Genomic DNA, 6,000 nt, shown 5'->3' on the forward strand with positions numbered 1-6,000 from the left:
TGCAATGAAAGTTTTGAAGGACTATTATGTGGTGATGCCAAACGCCACATTCCAAAAGCATGTTTTCCGTCAAATGAGGCAGAGAGGGAAACAGTAGCCCAATTTGTGACTCATATGATGCAGGCATCATGTGATTGCAATTATGTTGTGATGGATTTGAATAAGCAGATAATGGATCAGGTGGTCCAACATTGCAAGTTGGATATGTTGAGGCACAGGCTGCTGGAAAAAGGAGGTGAATTAACGTTGGATGACACGTTGAAAATAGCAGCTGCATTGGAAGCAGTAGATAGACAAGTTCACAGCATGAAACTTCATCCCACTTCCACCATCAGCGCAATAAAATCTGAGGTTAATCAAGTGACACAACAGAATCAAGGTACGCGTAAATGTAAAATTAAACTGAGAGTGTTTCAGATGAGGCAACTTGGGGCACTGTGGAAGAGATGATTGCTGCCCTGCCATGGGAAAGCTATGCAGAAAATGTGGGGGCAGAGACCATTTTGCCAAGAAGTGCAGAAGCAAAGCTTAACAAAGTGGGAAGCCTGGCAAACGTTGTAAAGGAAAGAGAGATGAAGAAAATGCAGTGAGTGAGGACAGTTAGAGGGGATATGCGAGGCAAGTTCTTTACACAGAGGGTGGTGAGCGCCTGGAATTTGCTGCCGGGGGAGGTGGTGGAAGCAGGTACGATAGCGACGTTTAAGAGGCATCTTGACAAATACAAGAATAGGATGGGAATAGAGGGATACGGTCCCCGGAAGTGCAGAAGGTTTTAGTTTAGGCAGGCATCAAGATCGGCGCAGGCTTGGAGGGCCGAATGGCCTGTTCCTGTGCTGTACTGTTCTTTGTTTGTTCTTTGACACGAATAGTAATTATGGATACATGTTTTCTGTCAATGGAAGCAACCATGAGAAAGTTCCAGTGATTGTTAGGGGTGTTGAAGTGAGCATTATTGTAGATTCAGGCAGTGACAGTAATGTCATCATTCCTGTGGGAGGAACTGAAGACAAAGAGAATCAAGTGTACATCTCAAAAATGTGACAGAAAGCTTCATCCTTACACATCTGAAACCCCACGTCAGACTGTTGGATGCTTCACTGCGAGTGTGAGAGCTAGAGATCAGAGTGCGGAGGCAGAATTCGTAGTGATTGAGGAGGATGGTGAGCCTATTCTGAGCCTATTGGGGGTGCTGCACATTGGATTGAAAGTGAGTTCTGTGAAATCCTATGCACAGCTTCGAGAGGAGTATGGACCAGTGTTTCAAGGAATTGGGAATTTGCACAACTGCCAAGTGAGATTAACAATTGATGAGAATGTGAAGCTTGTAGCTCAGCCTGTACGCAGAACACCTTTTGGTCTGAGAGGGAAAGTTGAGGCAAAGTTCAAGGAAGTGGTTGACTAAGAATCATAGAGCAGTTGAAGGACAAACACACAGATCTTCACTGGAGAAGGAAGCTGAATCATTCGTGCAGTTTGTGGCAGTTCATGCTATACCCAGAGCAATGACAACTAGAGAGATTGAAAAAGAGTCAGACAAAGATCCAGAATTGAATGACATCAGACAGAAAATCCAAGCTGGTAATTGGGAAAATTTCCCATTCAGAACGTACATTGTTATACGAGATGAACTGTGCACAATTGGAAAGTGTGTTCTCAGAAGTAACAGACTTGTAGTGCCACAAAAACTTGGGCCTAGACTGGTGATGCTAGTTCATGAGTGTCACTTGGGAGTGGTTGGTACTAAGCAAAACTTATGAACAAAAGTTTGGTGGCCAAGGATGGAGAAAGATGTGGAATAGCTTGTCAAAATATGTCACGGATGTTAACTTGTTAGTAGACCCAATCCACCAGAACCAGTACGCAGTACACTATTACTGGCTGGACCATGGCAGGATGTAACAGTTGATTTCTTTGGCCCACATCCATCAAGAGAGTCCATACTAGAGGTGACTGACTATTACAGCTGTTATGAGTATGTGGTAATGAAGTCTACAACAACAGAGAAAATGGTGTTTACATTGACTGAAATATTTACAGGACATGGTCTACCAGTCACTTTGTATTTAGTCAATGAGCCACTATTGATTTCACAGACCTTTGCAGATTACATACAAGTCACAGGCATTCACCATCACAGAGTAATACCTAAATGGCCACAGGCAAATGGGGAAGTGAAAAGACAAAACCAATCCTTAGAGAAATGGATGAGGATTGCTCAGGCTGAGAGGAAAGATTGGAAGGAGGTATTGTTGTCATATATGGCCATGTATAGAGCAACTATACACACGACAATGGGAAAGAGCCCAGCTGAGTTGTTATTTAGAAGCAAAATACGCAGTAAGATACCAGAGCTGAGGGACATTAGAGTTGATCAGGAGGTTCTAGATCATGATGCTGAGAAAAAGGGTGCTGCAAAGTTTTATGCAGATCACAGAAGGAGAGCTAGACAGTCTGATGTGATGCCAGGTGATGAAGTATTGCTGAGATGGGAGAGTCCGAGTAAGATGGATGCACCATATTATCCCAAGCCGCTCACGGTTATTGCCAAGAAGGGAAACATTGTGACTGTGCAGTCGCCAGAAGGAGTACGGTATGACAAATTCTTCATGCATAGGCAGACTGGTCAAATGGGCAGATATGTGGCAGATGCAGTTTAACGCAAAGAAATGTGAACTGATGCCAAGATTTATGGTAGTATGCTGCACAACTGGCCATCATGAGGGACACCCCTTGCCATCACTTATCAGGCAGGAAGCTGAGGAGAAAGTGGAGCAAGAGGATGGGAGGCTGCAACGTAGATAATCTCTTTCCATCAGGAATCTACATGGTCAGATTACTCAAGAGTGAGTTGTGTAGCATCACCTACACCTCCTCATTCACCAACAGTCTCACACTTCTTACCTTTCCTCAATCACTGACGGTCACTAAATGTAAAGTCAAACCCAAATTTATCAATTTAATCACTAAATAATATATGCAAAAAGTAAGTAATCATCCTTGTGCATTACTTAACGCCTGTCTTCCGTGTGCCCTTACCTTTCCTAGTGCTCCTACGAGATGGTTCCCCACTGGAATCAGCAAGTTTTTTAGATGCTGTTGCTAATGTTTTTTCATTTTATTTCAGATGCTGACCTCCAATTGAGGAGTCTGCAGATGGTCTTGAAGACAACCTCAAGAAGCTCTCGGCCTAGATGGCCCAGCTTTAGACTGCACCATCCCCCCACACCATCCTGACTTGGAAATATATCATTGTTCCTTCATCGTTGCTGGGTAAAAGTTCTGGAACTTCCTACCTAACAGCACTGTGGGCATATCTTGACCACACGGACTGCAGGGGTTCAAAAAGCTGGCTCACCACCACCTTTTCAAAGGCAATTAGGGATGGGCAATAAATGCTGGCCTTGTCAGCGACATCCAGATCCCATAAACAAATAAAAGAAACAGAAATATTGAATAGTTACTCAATATTTACCAGAGAGATAAACAAGTTGGGAAAACATGGTTGACACTTAACTGCCCTCTGAAATGACCTAGCAAGCCAATCAGTTGTGTCAAGTTGACAGCAAAGTCAAATAAGAATAAAACCGGATGGACTTCCCGGCACAGACCTAGGCGCCAGAAATGACAATGGTACACCGTATCCAGTCAACCCTGCAAAATCCTCCTCACCAACATCTGGGGGCTTGTGCCAAAAGCTGCCCCACAGACTAGTCAAGCAACAGCCTGACATAGTCATACTCACTGAATCGTACCTTACAAGCCAATATCCCAGACTTCTCCATCACCATTCCTGGGTATGTTCTGTCCCACCGGTAGGACAGACCCACCAGATGAGGCAGCACAGTGGTATACAGTCGGGAGGGAGTTACCCAGGACAGCATGCCAGGAACAGCACTAGCCATACCTAAAAATGATGTGCCAACCTGGTGAAGCTACAACACAGAACTACATGCATGCTAAACAGTGGAAGCAGCATGGAATAGACAGGGCTAAGTGATCTCAAAACCAACGAATCAGAGCTAAGCTCTGCAATCCTGCCACATCCAGTCTTGAATGGTGGTGGACAATTAAACAACTAACCAGAGGAGGTGGCTCCACAAACATCCCCATTCTCAATGATGGGGGAGCCCAGCACATCAGTGCAAAAGAAAAGGTTGAAGTATTTGCATCCATCTACAGCCAGAAGTGCCGAGTTGATGATCCATCTCGGCCTCCTCCTGAGGTCCCCACCATCACAGATGCCAGTCTTCAGCCAATTCAATTCACTCCACGTGATATCAAGAAACAGCTGACGGCAGTGGATACAGCTAAGGCTTACGGGCCCTGACAATATCCCAGCTGTAGCATCGAAGACGTGCTGCAGAACTAGCCGCGCCCCTAGCCAAACTGTTTCAGTACAGCTACAACACTGGCATCTACCTGACAATGTGGAAAATTGCCCAGGTATATCCTATCCACAAAAAGCAGCACAAATCCAATCTGGCCAATTACGCCCCATCAGTCTACTCTCGATCATCAGCAAAGTGATGGAAGGTGTCATCGACAGTGCTATCAAGTGCCACCTACACAGCAATAACCTGTTCACCAATGCTCACTTTGCGTTCCGCCAGGGCACTCAACTCTAGACCTCATTACAACCTTTGTCTAAACATGGACAAAAGACCTGAGTTCCAGAGGTGAGGTGAGAATGATTGCCCTTGACATCAAGGCAGCGTTTGACAAATGTAGCATCAAGGAGCCCTAGCAAAATTGAAGTTAATGGGAATCAGAGGGAAAACACTTCACTGGTTGGAGTCATATCTAGCACAAAGGAAGATGGTTATGGCTGTTGGAGGTCAATCAGTTAAGTCCCAGGACATTGCCTCAAGAGTTCCTCAGGGTGGTATCCTAGGCCCAACCATCTTCAGCAGCTTCATCAATGACCTTCGTTCCATCATGAGGTCAGAAGTGGGGATGTTTGCTGATGAATGTACGATGTTCAGTACCACTCACAACTCCTCAGATACCAAAGCAACCCGTGCCTGCATGCAGCAAGACCTGGACAACATTCAGGCTTGGGCTGATAAGTGGCAAGTTACACTCACGTCAGGCAATGACCATCTCAAACAAAAGAGAATCTAACCATTTTCCTTGACATTCAATGGTATTGAAATCAAAGATTAGCAAGCAAAACTGTAACTGAACAATGAGCTACTTTTAGTGAGGAGATAGCTCAGGTACAGTCTAGTACATTCCCATGGGGGGGAAAGATAGGGTAAACAGTTCCAGAGCTCCCTGGATGGTGAAAGAGATAGAGAGTAAGATGAAGCAGAAAAAGGGTGTATATGACAGATGTCAGGTGGATAATATAGTTGAGTACCAGGCTGAATATAGAAGGTTCTGAGAGGAAGTGAAAAAACAAATAAGAGAAGCGAAGAGAGAAGAGACTCGCAGCTAACATAAAAGGGAATCTAACAGTCTTCTATTGGCACATAAATAGTAAAAGGATGGTAAAAGGAATGGGGTCAATTAGGGACCTAGCAGCGCATTTACGCATGGAGGCAGGGGGCATGGCGGAGGTACTAAAAGAGTACTTTGCATTTGTCTTCTCCAAGGAAGAAGATGCTGCCCAAGTCATGAAGAATTTATATCAATGACTTATACAATTTTACAATTTATATCAATGACTTAGATGAGGGCAGCGATGGCATGGTAGCTAAATTTGCAGATGACACAAAGATAGGTTGAAAGTATGCTCTGAAGAGGACATAAGGAGCTTGCAGACCGAAATAGATAGGTTGAGTGAGTGGGCAAAAATGTGGCAGATGGAGTATAATGTGGGAAAATGTGAAGTTGTTCACTTTGGCAGGAAGAATGAAAAAGCAGAGTATTACTTAAACGGAGAACGACTGCAAAATTCCGAGGTGCAAAGGGATCTAGGTGTTCTAGTGCATGAGTCACAACAAGTTAGTATGCAGGTACAGCAAGTAATAAAGAAGGCTAATGGAATGCTATCCTTTA

The sequence above is a fragment of the Heterodontus francisci genome, chromosome 10 (genome assembly GCF_036365525.1).
Source record: "Heterodontus francisci isolate sHetFra1 chromosome 10, sHetFra1.hap1, whole genome shotgun sequence".
Taxonomy (NCBI): Eukaryota; Metazoa; Chordata; class Chondrichthyes; order Heterodontiformes; family Heterodontidae; genus Heterodontus; species Heterodontus francisci.